The 18,757-nt window shown below is 41.6% G+C and overlaps 1 protein-coding gene across 4 annotated transcripts in view; it reads right to left on the reverse strand.

Moving 5' to 3' along the window:
* The window catches only part of brat (tripartite motif-containing protein brain tumor), a 277,009-nt gene that overhangs the window by 176,867 nt on the left and 81,385 nt on the right, over positions 1 to 18,757 (reverse strand). For 2 of the 4 annotated variants that reach the window (XM_019044027.2, XM_072302628.1), the window contains exon 1: positions 6,621 to 7,092. The exons of the other annotated variants lie outside the window; for them this stretch is intronic. The gene's annotated coding sequence lies outside the window, so the exon portion shown is untranslated. Of the gene's footprint in view, positions 1 to 6,620; positions 7,093 to 18,757 lie in introns of those variants that run through there. 4 annotated transcript variants of the gene reach the window in all.

The following is an 18,757-nucleotide window of genomic DNA, read 5'->3' on the forward strand; positions in this document are numbered from 1 at the left end:
AATCTAAGATTTCCCTTCATTTTCGCGTAATACCACATACCAACTCCGGAGTTCGAATACTTGCGCGCTCGATTTCCGCATTGAACGACGCGCGAGCATTATACGTGCATTCATCATTCATGCATATTTTAATGCTGACAATTTTTCTCTGCGTCCTTGTGAAGAAAATTTCCTCACTTTCCTGAGAATGTACGATCCGTGGATCGCATAATCTGACAGATTTTGCCCCCCCCCCCCCCCCCCCCGCATGTACCCAACACTGCTTCATACCTTCGTTTCGCGACAAAACGTCCCCCTCCTGAAAAAAGGCGTTTAACTACACTCTGCATAATTCGTCGACTCCTTTACGAGGGAACGTAACTTCATTCCAAGGTTGCCAAATTGACTCAAACAATTGATTTACTTTGAATCGTTGTACCCGCACAACTTTCATCAAAAATTGTTCTGATTGCGTAAAATCTGACGATAGATCCACGAAATTTTCAGTTAGGAATGTCCAAGATTTTCTTGATTAGTATGCAATTTTCGAGGCGAAATTTGGCAAAATTGAAATAAAGTTACGTTCTTTCGTGGGGGAAACAACGAACGGACCCTGTTGCTCACGCAATGCAATGCTTTTCCGAGCTTATCCCAAATTGTAGTTACGGCCTTTTGTCAGCCAGCGCGACGAAAATACCAAAGCGGGCAAAGACGTGCCACGGAGAGAAAAAGAGGGCAACAAACTGTGATCCGGAAAAGAACGCCGCACAGTGGAACAAACTAATAGAAGTGGTCGAACATGAAATTTTTCGCTCAAAATTTAAAATTTTCATGTTTATTTCGTCACTAGTTCAGTTTTAAATGGTGTTTCTGGAGGGAAATTTCACGAAAAAGCCAATGGCACCACTCTTAAACTTCTCTGTTTCATATTTTCGAAAATATAAGCTTTCAAAGTTTCCAGGTTTTGTCCGGATTCACTAACAGTCTCGGTCCCGTGTGCGCCGTCACCGAGCGAGGGGAAACGACCGAGGGAACGATAAAATCCGACGGGGAAAAACCACGTCTTCAATCGGGAGGGATTATGAAGAGTATACATCAAAATTGATTCGGAAAGTGCCCAACTTTTTCGAGCGCTCTCGGCTCCGGGGCGTCATGATAAAAATAGATCTTTATTGCCAGACGGCGGGACTATCGAGAGGTGATTAGGTGAAATTATTAGAAACCGTTCGCTCTCCTTCCATTTCCCACAGCACCACTTGATTAAGGTCCCCTCGAATCTCGACCGGGAAGTATTTTACGGGGCAAGAAAATTTCGACTCCGGCCGTCTCGGCATCGAGGTTAACACTCGTTTCGAAGGCGGGAGTAGAGGACGATTCGCGCACCTGGAAGCCATGAGCCCTTCGGTTTCGACGTTCGTGAAGCGCTGGAGTCAATGAGGAATTTTCCGATCAAACAGCTTATACCCATGTCAACGTCGCTTAGACTGTGTAACTTGCTCTCTTTGTTTGCAAGTATCCGAAATCACCCACATTATAAATTCTTCTGCCAAAACATTCAATAAAATAGACAGAAAATTTGAGGCAAATTCCAGAACTAAGTTACGGCTCTCTACCAACTGAACAGTTGAATGCATGTACAATCTTAGCAACGTTGACGAGAGTGCACCGGAAAAAAAAACACATTGGATCTAGAGCCCTGACTCTTAAAAACATCGACAAGAAAAAAATACTCTTGATTCAATCTGATTTTTGCTTAAATCAAGAACCAAGCCTCTTAATTTGAGCGGATTTCCTTTTGATTCAAGCAAAAATCTGATTGAATCAAGAGTATTTTTTCTTGTCTATGTTTTCAAGAGTCTGGACTCTATATCCAATGTGTTTTTATATCCAGTGTAGGTATAAGCTGATAGATCGGAAAGGTGAGGACCTTGAGGAGGACCACATGAGGATGTGTTCATCACTTGTCAATTTTTATCTAAGAGTCCAAAAATCTCACAGGCGAACAACGGACAAAAAACAAGTAGAATAATTATACAATATGAACGAAAATCAATCTGAACTTCAACCGATTTAAAAATAAGTGCGGAACGCCCGGGAGAGGAGGGAGGGGGGTGTAAAAAATCAGATCTTTTTGGGCTACGTACTATCAGAACGCTCCAAAGTCGATGAGAGAGCCCGATTTGTTACCCTCCGAAAAAACCGCGAAAGACCACGGTAAACAATATCTGACAGAGCTTACATCGAAGGGTTCACGTGAAGCACAATCGACGATCGATACCAAAGCTCGATACATCCGTAAGATCCCGGCAAAGATATCGAATCGGGTGCCGGAAAATCTTTGACTGCACGCGACAATCGCGACAGAAACGCAGAAAACTCAACGGCCGTGGAGGCAGTAAAAATAATGGGTTCGACGAATCGAAGGTGATAAGTCATAAAACGGGCGAGGATACTAAAGGGAAAGGAAACAACGGACACACCACCAAGGGGAGTGACGTAATGGGCTCGGGGCTGGGCAACGTTGCCAGATCCCCGAAATTCCTCGGCGGGAACCGACGAGAGAGGCGCGAAATTCGGCAACAGACCGCTCATCCAGTGACACTCAAATCGCATAACTGACTCTGACTCATTGTTTGACGGAGAGCACCGCGTTGTCAAGCATCACTCGAGGTGATCGATAAATTCGGGTGCCGCACCAGGGAGATTCCCTTCTTCCGCGGTGATTCACCGAAAACTCGTTTTGGAGTCACCGGATTGTTGCTTCGTTTAGCTCATCGCATACCAGATTGTTGCTTCGTTAAGCTAATCGCAAAACTCAAATGCTCCCATCTCCGCGGATAATTCGCCGGGAGTCACTGAGTTGCTCTGATGAGCACATCGATCAGCTGAAATGCTGATCCGCTTAGCTTAGAGTCATCAGATTGTTACTTCGTTGAGCTCATCGCTGAACTCAAAAAGTCAAGTGCTGAGTCCAATACTAGAAACCGGAAACCTTAGGAAAGGATCGAAGCGTTCAACGGATCTCGCTATTTTTTACAAAATATTTCACAGACTCTCAGCAGGCTGACCGTGCAGAGTAAAATTGACTAATTTTTACAATAGGCAACTAGTATTTCTAGCTCATCAATAACAAGACCTATTTGCACGGAGAAACGAATACAAGGCTGCCACAATTTCTGCGTCTTCACATTCCCTAACTTTGCCCCGAATATTTTTGCTTTTCACCAATATTAAAATTTTCCTAACTCCCTGATTTCCCTTGACCTTCGAACAAAATTTCCACTCTTATTTCAATGCGCTGCCTTGCGCTAAACTTCGGACAAAATTTCCTTACTGAGAGATAGTATTGTGGGAAAAGCCATTCAATGGCAGGTCAAAAGATGACAAGCCTTAAAAATGATCAGAGACGGTAAACAGTTGGAAGTTTGGTGATATGTTATAGGGATCAGAAGATGTGTCCGAAATTCCCTGAATTTCCCGGTTTCTCAAACCGCCGACAACCCTGGAACGACACTTGCGTGACGTTCTTTCCGAGATGAGCCGAAATTAGTGGAGTTAGTTCCTTCATGGAAAATCCATTTCAAAATTATTTTGAACATTCTTTCAAATTTTCCTGAATCGATTCCCTGCCTTTTGAGAGAGGCAGGGCGTGAGATAGAGATTTGATTTTGTTTCCAACTTCATTTGAAATGGGTCACCGTTATCTCAGAACTGGTGAAAGTGAAAACTCGTCTCCTCATCTCAATCGGTGACAAAAGTAAACCATATATTATCTAGTCTTCAAATGTTCCGGCGATTAGAGAACAACACTATGGACTAGGATAGTGGGAGGATGAAAAAACCTCAGGACAAGGGAAACTGTCCAAACAGAACAATACCAACCCTGCCTAAACACAGGTGAGTGGGTAGAATGCAGGGCTCCAAGGTCACGATTCAGGTACGAGCGCGCAGGCCTGGGCAACATAAAAAAGGTGAAAGAATTCCTCGGAAAAAAGATCAAGAGGGTCGCATCTCACCTGAGCCTCAGACTTCAAAGGCTCAAGCAGGAACAGCCTGAATCCTAGAGACCGGTAAAATTACTTAAATGGCCCTTGTTCACAATTATTCGACATATTGCCCGGTCACGTTTTTCACCAGCTCCAGCGAGCACGCCATTCAAACTGTTTTTCCGAAATCCACAAGGATACAATGCGGAGAAGGCAAGGGATGGAATTTGAAAAAAAGGGGGCTAGCAATAAGTGAAACAATGGGGACGGACGATAGTAGAAGATTGTCATCGTTGACATGTTGCCTCCGGTAATCATCAGACATGTTTCGATATTTTCACCTCCATTGAACTGATTCACTTGAACTGATGAATATTTTAAAAAAATAGGTAACTAGTGTATTTCCTTTGTAATATCCAAAAGTGAACTGATGATTTAAAAAGATGATCGTAAAAATTACTATTAAAAATGTCTGGCTAGAATGAGAATCGATTTATCTTTTAAAAAAAGAAAATATTATTGAAAAGGCGCAAGGTAATTCCCATCCAAAAAAAAATGATTGCTCCAGGGTGAGCTTGACACCCTCTCCACCCGATACCATCAAAAACACCAAATAACAAAAGAGAATATTTAATGATGGCTAAATAAATGGGGGGGGGGGGGAGGCTGCAATATGACCAACAAGTTGTGATAAAGTTGAAACTATGAAAAGGAGAGGCTAACTGCTCGGCTGATTGAACTCCAGACAATTATCAAAATCTCACATGTGAAATAATAAAAACATGCTTTACGACATGAGTTGTCAGGTGATGTCCTGAGCTTGAAGAGACTCAAATAAAAATATGAAGAGATTTAAGGCCAGAACCCAATAAGTCATGGACAAGATATTAAAAAGTCAGCATTCTCTGTTCGCAATACTCATCTCAAATAGCGACAATAAATAGGTAGTCAAGACGTGAATCAGGGGACTGAAAGCACTTTCAAATAGCAGGAGCTATAAATTATGAAAAATTTGTAGATGGGACAGATATAGTGAACAACATGATTATCTTGGAAGAAAATGAAGTAGCGGCTTCTGGGGAGCATACATGGGCTCTGAAAAACTTTGCTCTCCTCATTGTTACAGAAGGCAGGTTGTGTTGAAACAACAGATCTCCTTTGGCTCATCGTACATTGGACAGATTGACGTTTAACTAAACGTCAATCCTTCGAATGCTCAGAAGTAATGCTGCTTAACAGGTTAACAATAAGCAAAGCAAAAAGATGGTACCTTTGGAGTGTTGATGTGAACAAAATATGACTTCAGTCTCAATAAACAAAGAGCGAGCTCAAGCCGGAGTTTAAACTTAGATGAACAGCTTCCCACAGCGTACTAAATTTGATGAGCAAACCATAAAAAAAGTCTGCATGATATTTGTTTATCATTGCAAAACGAGCCACATTGAGAAGGTGGAAGTGAAAAACCATATTGAAATTCATTTGCCGATAATCGTAAAAACAAAGAGAAACTACTTTGATGGACTGCTAAATCACTGACTATCGTCACACAATGAGTTGATCTTTCTTTAAAATTAACGTGTTAGGCTCAGCTCAGCATACAGCATACCATAGCAAGCATCACTGCTTGCAGATTGACTGTGGTGATATGAGGACCAGAATACTATGAAACATATACAGAGAACAGAATGTGCGTGGAGTGATCTAACTAAGAATTAAGTGCTGATGTTAGGACTTTCAGCCGAGTCCGATAGTGTTAGAGCGGAACTGTAGAGGAACTTAAAAGCCTAAGATGAGGTAATACCTGAGCTGCATGTATAACAATAAGATTGTTACACGAACAAAACGTGTTGTATTCTACTGGAGGATTGCCTTGATGTTAAGAATATAGCTACTGTAATTCATATCGTTAGCAAGTGTTCGTGGATCCAAAAATAATGGTGAATTTTAAAGCAAAGCAGTTTGCTTTAAGTTTAACGTGAAAGTTTTTCATTGCTTAAGGGACATCTCATGCTTTGGAATATTTATAATTGTCTCTGGATGATGTCACTCGGAGACAAACTGTGAAATGGAGGACCATGCTTTACAGGGATACCTCGCTCGGTGTACAAAATTTTCATCAGCGCTAAGATTGCCCAGATCCAATTAGAGCAAGTGCAAAATAAATGGCAGATGGTTGAAAAGAAATAAATCGCTCGGCATTAAGTTTGTTTTAGGGGAAAGACAATTAATAACCGCTAGTGCTAGCGCAAACACGTGTGGGTAAACATAACCTTACATCAGATTACTGAACTGAAGGCTAGTAGGCTTATGTAATGCCCACGTTACGATTTGGTTAACAAAAGTAAAAGTATGAAGCGTGAAATTCTGTTCATTGGCAAAATCTGGACAGAGACAAAGGAGCGAATGGACCATGAAGTTTTCTCACGCGGCGGTAGCCATATGGATTTCGAAGAATCAGACCACCCACGTTCGGGAGGAAAGAGAGGACATATTATCAAGCATGGTTCGGTGACCCGGGCAGGATTCTACCTGTCTCGAGGCATCTCAACGATTGCCTAATGATGAGTCACTAACACGAGACGAAATGCAATTGAAATGGGTTGAGCACATGGAAAATACAAGTAAACAAATTAATGAATAGAAAATTAGATTTACCGCTATAACTGCAGACAGGATTAGGAGTGGTGCATCCGATCAAATGATACTGGAGGCGACCGACCGCTGAGAGACTAATTCGATGTGTGCACGACGTTAGTGCTCGAGATAAAGTTCAAAGTAAAAATAACCTAAATTAGATAGAAAAGAAGTTCGATCGATTCAGGATTTCAACAAGTTAAACACAGTATCGTAACAAAGAAATTCGTGGGAAGCGGTCACGGGGATGGAATTATATACACGAGATATATAGCGGCTGAATCACTGAAACGAACCGATTAACAAGAGAACTCAACAATTGAAAACGGAAAACAAGGGGGGGAGTCGTACGTAATAAAATTAACAAAAACTTGAACAAAGAAATTTAGAATGAGCTGTGGATTTGATAGAACGCGTAAGCACAGGCCTCAGCCGAAGTGAGCTGACTGCGTGTCGGGACGAAACTGAGGAACGAACGAAACCGAACTCAACTCGAACTCGGCTGCGCGCGCGGGGAGCATGCGGGGAGGAGCAAGTTGCGTCGCACTGTGGGTCGGAAGATAGGGCGACGGGGACAAAAGGTTATTGTGCATTTACCGACCACCTAATGATGTACTTAGTAAATAAAATTACTGCTTAAATTGCTGCAGTAATTTTCATGAAATAGCCGAAATTTATAGTAATAAAGCGTTGAAGTCAATAATTTTTTATACGATGCTCCTAACAAACACGTAAAAAGAAATATGCTTGTGGTAACAATAACATTTTTGTGGTAATTTAGGTTTTTGATTTATTGAACAAAATCCTGCAACCTCGAGATATTATTTCATTGTGTCATGGTAGAACTGTAAGATTATAGAATAGAATAAAATTTAAGATTTCGTCTAAAAATTTCTTCACGCACTCACTGAGGCTTATCTGGAGTGACTAACAATAATAAAATTGATATCTACGCGCCTAAAAAACGGCGGGGGTATGATGAGAGCACATAGTGTAATTTTTAGCGCTTACAATGAGTCCAAAAACGATCTCAGTTTTTCCATTCACACACCCACCAATTCGCTGGAAAATTGAAATTTTCCAAAAATTCGGGCTTTCTGGAGAAAAATTCAAGTTTCTAGGAAACGGATGCATGATAAACAAACATGTGAACTTTTGTATCGCATGCCTGAGAAATTTTCTCTAATGTATCTAATTTGGTACGAGCTTATCCATGATCCGATTATAGACCTCCATGAAAACCTAATCAGTTTATATTTCATCTGAGAGGCCGGAAAGATTCTTTAATTTTCGTGCCTATATAAGCCGGAACACACTTAATTGTGACAGCTAAGAAGGCCTTAGTTTTTCCCATCGCTTGCCAATTATCCGGAAATTTGAGTTTTCCAAAAATGTGGCTTATTGCCACTGACAATGAGAGAGGCATTTTTGGAAAACTCGTTTTTCCAGAAAATTAGCGAGTGGTGGGAAAAAACCAATGCCGTTTTTGGCTTTAGCAATAAAAATGTGCTTAAAATTCGCCTGATTGTAGGCACACCATCACACGTGCGTTTCATCGCTTCAAATTTTTTTCGGATGTACCTAAAATTGATACGTAATGTTCGACTACACAATCAAAGTGAAGAAAATGCCAAGGAAAATTATTTCCCTTCATTTTTATTTTTGGCCCTTTGTCCAAACTTCACCATGAGCTTGACTCACAGTGCGACGAGAAAATGTGGGGTCCGTGCAGAGCGCAGCAGAGGATCAAGGGTTTCGAACTCAAGTCTCGGGGGAGACGGACAAGTTTATTCAGACACTATGGGCAACCATTAGAGGGATTAGTTCAAATTTACACTACCATACGTCGAAGAGAGCGCTGTTGTTCCATTAGACAGGAATTTTCTTATTTCCTCGATCGATAAAACTATGACTTACAGTTTTCAGAAAATTTAACCTATCTTAACCCTGCTTACGTCCAAAACAAAGAAAAATCTTAGAACCTGGAGCCTCAAAAAAATTTATCTATACTTTCATGAGAGGAAGGTCATATAAATTTTAAAATAAAAGGAGCTGATATATATTTTATCGATTGACCATTATGTACTTAATCATTAAATTAATAGAAATAAAAATGAAAAACTTATTAATAATGAAGTTACAGAGTGTGATATCATAATGCCCCATTAATAAGGGATAAATACAATTGTTTTAAATAACTTTTCTTCATTGTATCATTTGTAAGCAACCGACCAACCACATGAATCGGTCCATATATGAGGCGGTAAAAACATTCGCAAAAACATGTATTTTCACTCCGAAAACCCCGCCTCAGAGCAATACGAAAAAACCTAGTGACACTGTTTTACTCTTTTTATTCCTGAGTACATTATCTCATGTATTTTATTTAAAACGGAGAAGTACCGTAAATGAGCATTGGAACGGGTTATGAATTTTTTACATGAAAAATAAACAAGCAAATGAAAAGATAATCATGTCAAAGTGATTTCTTTATGACATTTCACACGCAACTATTTCCCGTCACTCACGCACTTATGAGTCAGCGCGCATGCTTTTGCTACCTGATAACATCATGAATTCTAAGAGCTCCTGCCTCTGACACTAAAAGCGCCTTCAATTAGGTTGGATACCAACCGAACTTTAATACACTACAAAATTGCTCATCGGCCGCGGCCCGGTTGTTGAATCTATGTCGATCTATGTTGATCTTGGCTCTATCTTAACCATGCAATATATTGTATCACTATGCCTGCTGCTTTAAAATTTCAATAATAAGCCCCCAGAGCCCGTTCGTGAATTGAGGAACCGGTCTAATAGAAAGGAATCGAGTATGATGCAAGTTGTCTGTACTATTGCTGCATCTTTCAGAAAATGAGTAATGATCGGACTTAATTTTGCGATTTGAAACTACAATTTCCGGCTCACCTACAAAAATATCTTTCGGCCAAGGGAAACTGGCTCGTACGTTGTTTTTAAAATGAATCAGATATAGTAGTTCCAAATTGCAAAATGTATTCCAATTGTGATCTCAGCTTTGACACAGTTTTATGGGTTTGGGAACTAATTTTGGACAAAAAGAGCCGCACATTCCTGTACCTCGGATGAACTTTTACCAAGACACTTACGACTATACTGCCGTGGTAAGGAAAAACGCCGTATGAACATTCGAGAGTTGCCAAATTTCCCTTGATGAAACGTGTATTTTTGACAACATTCATGCATATTTGTCCTTGAAATTTTCAGATATATTAGATTAAAGTGCGTACAAAATTGCCTGAAATTTTTGGAAAATAATATTCGCAATTTTCCGAGGAAATTCAACTTCTGAAGACTCATACGGCGTTTTTTCTTGGCACAACAGCATATATATCACACATAATGGAATTTCAGAGTGATACCAGTTCCAGTTTGGCTTCGACGAGGACGTGCTAGAAGAATCTTTCGAATAGAACTTTTCACCACAATCGCACATGGTCGATTGATTCTGAGAGGAATTAATCAAGTATGCAGTCAACTTGACATTTCATAGGCGGGGAGGAGGGGAAAAGGCGAGAATTGAAAAATGCCGCAAGGTAATCGATTATCTGCGAGGAGCGAAATCCTCAATCGTTGGTTCACGCCGCACTGTCTGCAAATGCTAATTGACTGGGAACGATGAAGTGGAAAGCGCACGAGAATTAATTTGCATCTTGAAACCCAAACCCACATTCGACGGGAGAGAAACAAAATTCTCGGATAAATAGGGAATACTTGGCCTCCAACACTTTCCTCCGGTTCTGCAAGGGAGATTTTTTCCTCCCGTATCACGCTCTCACTGTCTCCCATGCCATTTTTATGCCATTTTATGCCATTTTATGCCATTTTATGCCATTTTATGCCATTTTATGTCATTTTATGCCATTTTTCAGGCTTTGTTCATTTTAGACAACATCGGGAAGGGACTTAGGCCTGTCTTAAATGATTCAAATCAGGGAAGGGGGTGCGGGAGGTTGAGAGGTTGTTATATGATTACCTCACAAGGGGGGAGAGGGTGTCAAAAAGTCAGAAAAAATGGCTTAAGTAATATATGAGCGGTCTCTGTGCAGCGTGCATGCCCTATTTTATTCAGTTTTCGGCGAAGAATTAGAGACGATACGGAATTAGGTAGCGTGAAAGACAAAAGGGCCGATTCGTCGGATTTTAACTAGGACGCCATTTCGAACTGCAAGCATCGAGTGCACGGAACTTCGGGGCGTTGAGAGGTATAAATACGCTTTCAAAAAATTTGTGGTTCGAATTGGAGCAAATCAAACGTCATGTTTGTTCTCACGATTGACGAGGGTTGTGCAAAAGGGGGGCATGCACAGAGCAGAAGCAGAGCACGTACCTGTGACTCTCACGGAAAATATCAACATGCAATCAATATGAGGTTATTTATACTTCAATCCTGCTTTGCTCCGAGCCTCCGATTGTAAGTACGCCGGCAGAAAAATTGGCCGCGGCGGGGGAGGGGCAGAGTCGGTCGATATTTCTCGGAGTGTGAAAACTCATGGGATTGCGACCTGTTATTTAGTTGTGGGCGTCAGCAATAAAAACGCCAATCTTAGTTATATGGAAAGTGTTAAAACAATAGATCTTGTTCGATACGTCAAACGGGTGAGATTATATCGAAATCGATTGGTTCAACATGTAAATATTGCCTTGAAAATCGATTTAGAAATCCGAGGGAACGGGTTTCTTGTGATTTATTTTTTATTCTTTTGAGTACCGAATGCCAGTGAAAAGTGTAATTGTTAAAAATTTTCTTATTTTTAGCTTTTCCAACTGAATTCCTGAAATTTTTATTTGGGGATATGTTCTATTGTTTTGAACCAGACGATACATCGAACCACTATCGAATACGGTCTATAGGAAAACGAGCGGACTGTTGAAAGTGAGTGAGAAATCTTAAGGAAACGATGGATTCGGTATTCTGTGGGAGCTGCACTGAAAAAAAAACTTTTGAGATAATATTTTGACTTGAAGGATCGTTTCTTGTCGACAAAATATGGTTTCCTTGCGTTCGAGAAATGTTGTTTTGCAATCGTTTTTTTCAACTTAAACTTGCCGATAACAGAAGGACGCTTTTTATTACTCAAAAACACTGACTTTGAGTTAAATCCGCACGAATTTTACTTTAAAAAAATCAAATTTTGTCGACAAGAAACGCCGCTGAAAGTCAAAATAATATCTGGAGAAAGAAAATTTCCAGAGAAGAAAAAGAGCTGTTTCCTGAGCCTGACGAGCTCAGAAAACAGCGTTTAACTTAAAGCTAATTGCAAGCCACATTCATTCCGACCGCAAGAATTTGGCAACTTTGAGCAACAATAAGAGCTCCAATAATCGCAGACCCTCGGAGTCTCATGAGAGGCGATTCCGCTAGATTCGCACTTCTAGAAAACCCTTGGCATTTGATACTCGCATCAGAGGCGTTATTGTGATTGAGCAAATTCCTGCTTCCACGGAATCGAGACCTGTCGAGTTTCCATGTGCGAAATGAGCACGTCTTGAGAATTTTCCCGCTTTTTTAGGTCCCTCTGTCCCATCTCAGAGCTCTAGGGGGCCGGGGGGGGGGGGGGCGGCAAATCAGCTAATTCAGATAAGGTCTAGTAGACTCTAGATTATCCGGATTAATTGGTGCCGGGCCCGATCCGGATAAAAAAAAATCCGGATAATAATAGTAAACACAAACACCACCAACCAACACCACAGTATTCTCATTATGTATACATCATGTACATACCAACACGAATCTAAAAGGTCAACGCCAAATTGAACGACTCAATGGTGATTGTGAATGGTAGCCGACAACGATAAATTACAATACAACTATTAAAGCGCGCAATGCGTGAAGTATTCATGCAGTCTTGTAGCCGCTAATGTGCGTTTTAGGCTAACTAACCGACCGCACTGCGTTGGGTGTAATGCGAGAGGTATTTATGCAATCTAGTAGGCGCTCATGCGTTCCACGCCGACCTCACTGTTTGGTGCAATGCGTGAAGTATTCCTTCAGCCTTGCAGGCGCCAATATGCCTTGCGACCGCTTCTCCGCGGATCCGCTCACTTATCGGAATGCGTACGTAGTTACATGGTTGCAAAATCGATCCGGATAATCCAGAGTCCAGATAATACGAAGCCGGATAATCCAGAGTCTACTGTAGCTGAATAGCATCAGAATGTAAATAGGCAAAATAGCTAAAAATGACAACTTATACAATTTTAACTACCGGGCACCTTCTTTGTCATTAGCTGCATTCATTGGTATCGTGTTCAATGTACATCGAATTGCGGTTGGTAACAGTGGCTTGGCGTGCGTTGCGATATATCGATCGATCTACCAGACCAGACGGTATCTTTAGACCTATGTAAAAAAACGACGGTTTTTGTAAAAGAAAGCTTGTTTATTTCGAGAAAATCCCATTTTATTTGCAAAAGAAACAGATTTTTGGTCAAAATTTGACAAAATCCCGCTGGAAACTGGCGAGGAAAGTTCGGCCAGCTTTACGCGATTCATCAGAAAGATAGTGCACTGACCAAAATTTTACATAAAAAAAGCACATCATGCAACACTTAACGCCTCCTATTCACCATTTTTTAAAATTTTGAAGGAAAACATCGTGATTTTTCGTAATCTCTCTCAATACTAAACTGTGGCTCGATAGCTTTGAATAACTCTAATAACTTTCCGGTCGGGGAATGGGCCTCCTACCGGCTGTATAAGTAATGCGAGAAAAAAAAAAGAAAAAAAAATGTCACGCAACAATTTAACGCTTTTATGATTATTTTTCAAAATATTGGGGGAAAACATCGTGATATTGCGATCCTAACACCGAAACGAAACACGGGAGCTTCGAATAGGTCGCATCCTATTTCCCCACATGAAGGGGGAGGGGGTTTACAAATGAATTCGGTTCAATTAAGCAACGAGATCGAGTCATTCACCAAGTCATGGCGGCGCCGACGTAGTTTTTGACATAGTTACTCGACACAGTTTTTTTCGACAAGCCGGAAAAAGTTCACGACCTCTGACGGTCGAAGACACCGGAGGTCGGTGCGCCGGAATCAGCGATGCAGCTTTGCGGGACACAGACGCGCATAATATTCCCGCCGTTGCAAAGCGGTCCGAGATTTACAGTGGCGTGGCGTGAATTGCGATATATCGATTGTTATGCCATTTAAACCTATGGAAAAGGATCGATAAACAGGATGCACCTTAATAATCGATTCTTTACCATACGTTTAAATGGTATAACAATCGATACATCGCAATTCACGCCACGCCACTGGAGATTTACATAAAGCAAAGCCGAGCCCGGGCAGGGGCGCCCCGGTATCTGGCAAGCGCGTAATGCATGCGACTTGAAAGTTTAATGTCTTGCTGTTTGAATATTTAATTTGAATGTCGGCCGCCTGTTGTCTTGAACTTGGAACTTGGGCTCCGAGTGAGTGAACTTGGGATGCGAAAGCGCGTGTCGATGACTGCGCTCTGACTTGCAAGTCTCCCGATCCATCTCCGCTCGTCCGATTTCGTGGATTAGCGATTTTTTTTTTTTTTTTTTTTTTTTTTTTTTTTTTTTTTTTTTTTTTGCCGTGTTGTCGCATAAAGTCGATGGCATGTGTGCGAATGCAATTTTCGAGGCACTTTCGCGACGAGATGCATCGATGATGGCGCGCGGAATATCACGCTATCTAAAATGCGATCAATTCGATCGTTGTCCCTCAGACGAAAAAAACGTAACGATGAGTCGACGTTGCAAAATTTCTACCCTCATTATGAATTTTCACTTGCATATTGTTAAGAATTTCTGACGAAGTATTCCTCACGAGAAAAATTTTCAGGGGTTATCCCCTAAAATTGTGATAGTACTAACCCAATTTGTTGGAAAATATGGGAATTTCCAATTAATTGTGGTAGCACCGCAACATTTGAGTTATAGTAACCTAATTAATCGGTGCACTACCACAATTGATTAGAAACATCATCATCATCCAACAACGCCTACCTTTTTACCGTGCTCTGTATTTTTTGAGCGAGGGCGAGGGTGTAATTTCTAATTTAAGTTGTCGTTTAGGGTCTACTCTAAGGACAAAAAGTCTAAAATACGTTAAAAAGTTATTTCAACCAACCCTTAGAACCGAGTGATTTGTGGGTCGCCCGGTCCGAGCTTCATGCACCATCAAAACACGATTCTGTGCCATACTCAACAGCCCCATCACCACGTTTCTTGGCAACATTTACTAATTTTCCACCGAGAGGATCTGCCACCCGTTTCTTGCTCGAAATGGCTGTTGCCTCGCCTAATGATCCAATCCCAGAGAGTGGATCCTCCTATCTCCCACACTGTTTCTAGAAGTCATGCGTCGCGCATACAAGACACCGATTTCTCATCGGGTAAGAATTATGGGCTCGAGTTTTGTTCGTCAGTCACAGACACGACCAGGAGCTTCCGTCGTCGGGATCAGTGGCGTGGCGTGAAGTGCGATGTATCGATCGTTATGCCATTTAAACCTATGGTAAAGAATCGGTTATTAAGGTTTTCGCTGCGAACACCCTGTTTATCGATCTTTTTCCATAAGTTTAAATGGCATAACAATCGATATATCGCAAAGCACGCCACGCCACTGGTCGGGATCTGCGGCTGGTCTGGTTCGGAGTCGCAGCTGCACAATGGACGGCGTTGGGCAATATCTCATAGAAATGCCCCTCCCCTGCTGTGCCCGAGCCCCGGCCTGGTAGAAAGACATCTATTGACGAACCGTCGTCCGTTCATTGACGCGGTGGCGGTGGAGCAATCTGCCGGCACATATTTTATGGAGACCGAGCGGGGCTCAAAAGCTCTCTGCCGCGCATGTAGTCGTGATAAGATAATGCAGCGGGAGGGTGTTCGCCCATGATAGCGAAGAGAGCAATAAGTGGATTTCTGTATGAGCCATGGTTAGCACATGCTTTTATGGGTCTCGAGGTTCATCCCAGCGTGGACTTACTGCTCTCTTCGCTATCACGACAGTGTTGCGAGCAGCGGAAAGCGACAGGAAGAAGGCTTTGCCTGCGAGCACGCACTAGGAAGCAGCGCGTGGCAGCACGGATTTTGTCATGTGTTGTGGGCTATTAGTCGATGCTCTGCTAGAATCACTTTACTCCATTTACGAAAGCTCGGGTCTCTCAGCGAGAAATGAAGGAGAGGCGAACTGATTTTATGAAAACAAACTAAAGATGAATACTTATATCAACAACATAGACTTTTTTGGTCGAAAATAGAGAATCTGAACTCTTAGAGCTATAATTTATTAAAAATCAAAACTTTGAAACAAAAATTTCACCTGGTGATATTAATTTCTTTTCTTTACAGTATAATGATTTCTGGTTGTCCAAAAGAGCTTGACCCTTTCCTACGAGCTTGATCAAAGTAGCCATGTAGTATTCTGCCGTGCTAAGGAAGAACGCCGTATGAACCTCAAGCGTTGCCAAATTTCCTTGAATAAAACACGAATTTCCTGATGAACTTATGATTATTTTACTTCTAATTTTTCAGATAATTTTGTTCGCATTTTCACCCGAAGCTCCGGAAAATTTCAAGGAAAAATATTCATAACTTTCCTCGAAAATAAACATTTTATCGAAGGAAATTTGGCGACTCTCGAATGTTCTTACGGCGTTTTTCCTTAGCACGGCAGTATTTTCGCAAAAGCATCGATCACATAGAGGAATTTCGCCTTCAATCATCCGTGATACCGTCCCTCCCACGTCACGTGTATGAATGGTTATCGTTCGCAGTCGTTTTCATCTGGTGCCGTCATTTCGTCGCCCTCTTGACATAAGGACGTATCTACACTCCACGATGAACCCTGTAGTCCATATAACTCAATACTTTCCCTAGCTCAGCTCCCACTGTAGTTACGCCGAGCGACGATTTGGGAAAGCGTGATAAAACGTCTTCACTTGACGGTTGTCTCACGTTTATTTTCCATGCTCATTTTTCACACAAACGACCGGACACCTAATACAATGCTATCTCGCGGGACCGGTCCCCGGTCCGCGCCGATGCGCCCCCGGCTAACTTTATTTGGCGCATATCCAAGGAGTCAGTATCAGGGAGGGGAGGGTGACATTTTATAAATTGGACACTGAACAAAGGAGGAGATTTCAGCCCCTCCTCTTCGCTTATTCGCAAAAGCGAGACTCCCGAATCTCCGCTAGACGTCCACGACGCACGGTGGATCGAGTCAATAGGGGAGGTCGGACAAACTTTGGAAACTTTAAACGCTTATAACTCCGTTTGTACGAACTTTTGAGGGTTTATTAGTGGCTTCATTGGTTTCCTCGTGAAATTTACTTCGAAAATCACCCCGTGAAATGTAAAATGTGACGAAATAAACATGAAAATTTGCAGTTTTAGTAAAAAATTTCATGTCCGACCTCTCTGATTTACTCGATCCACTGTGCGACGTCCATGTTCCTCTCCGTTTTGCCGAAGCTATGATCAAAATTCTGCGCCTGGATTTTTCAGCTCTCCCAGCCATGCCACGGGAATAAATGAGAGGAGGAAAAATTGTCGTTCGGAAATGATTTTTATTTAGTTGGCTGTTGGCCATACGAGAAAGTTAAGTGGCCTCGCGATTCTGCTAACTCGGGTTTGCTAAAAAGGGAAATACTATAGCAGCTTCCTCCTATACATATTGTCATGTTAAGGAAAAACGCCGTCTGAGCCTGCAGGCGTTGCCAAATATCCTTTGATTAGGAACGAATTTCCTGGTGAACTTATGAATATTTTTCTCCCAATTTTTCAAATGATTCTGTTTGCAATTTCACCTAAATCTCCTAAAAATTTCAAAGAAAAATATTCATAACTTTCCTTAAAAATAAGCGTTTTATCGAAGGAAATTTGGCAATTCTTGAATGTTCATACGGCGTTCTTCCTTAGCACGACAGTATTGACCCCTGAAATATGCATGGATTCTAGTGTGACGGGGACCATTTTTAGATGGGCATTTTGTCTTTTAATAAATACACCCTCCTTCGACTCTCAATCGTGAAATTATTTCTGTATCGTTAGTCAGAACTGTCATTTTATGATGGTTTTGAGTAATTTCCAGGAACACTGGCTATGAAACTCTGCATGATAGGAGACAAACCCAGTAAAATTACAAAAACGGGACTAGTGCCGACTGACTCAGAGAAACTAGAACCTAGTGTGATTAAATCAGGCCTGAGTTGTTTGGTGTAGACGAAATCAGGAATGACTCCAGTCAGAATCAAATTTCATCCAGTGGGTACATTAAGTATAACCTGAATCAAACATTTCTTGAAATGCATGCGATGGGGCTTCGATGCATGAGAAATACATTAAAATAACTCACAGAATGTAATTGTGTAATGTGACGTTCAGTATTAAGGGCAAAAGTGGAAACTCACCTGCAACACACAAAAGACAAAAAAATTAATTAAATTCGTCATACATAAATGAAACATAAGAGAAATGTTGAGGACAGCAAGTACACGGTTTGTCATAGCAAACGTTCTACTACCACAATTTGAATAAAAGTATTGGTCGAAAAGTCTCTTTTTCCAGGCTATGATCTTTATTCCTGAGAAACTTTCACAGAGGAACGCTAACACATGCAGGGCCGGATTCGCCTACTTGCCGCCCATGGGCCGCCTATATTTTGCCGCTCCCTTCTCATTCGCTTTGAAACTCGATACAAACCATCAAATGAACGTGCCAGCGGGGGAGGGGTGCATAAGACACATTTACTCGTGTTGAACACATTTTTTGGGAAAACCCTGTCAACACTACTAGGAAAAGTTCACGAAACTTTGCGCGAAAGTTAAGTTCCGTAAACCTATCTCTGTGTGGACAAGGCCTTCCATTCATCAGAAATGAACGAAAAAATTATGAAAGAACAAACATAAATGTGGTTTAATAATTTTAACTTCCGCCGCCGCGCCGCGCAGACCGCACCGTGTTGGGCGCAATGCGTGAAGTATTCACGCAGTCTTGTAGGCGCTATTCGTTTCACGCTGACCGCACTGTGTTTGGCGCAATGCGTGAAGTATTCATGCATTTTTGTAGGCGCTATCCGTTTCAAGCTGACCGCAATGACCGCACTGTAATTCATGCAATGCGTGAAGTATTCGTGCA

Source organism: Bemisia tabaci, chromosome 7, assembly GCF_918797505.1.
Source record: "Bemisia tabaci chromosome 7, PGI_BMITA_v3".
NCBI lineage: Eukaryota > Metazoa > Arthropoda > Insecta > Hemiptera > Aleyrodidae > Bemisia > Bemisia tabaci.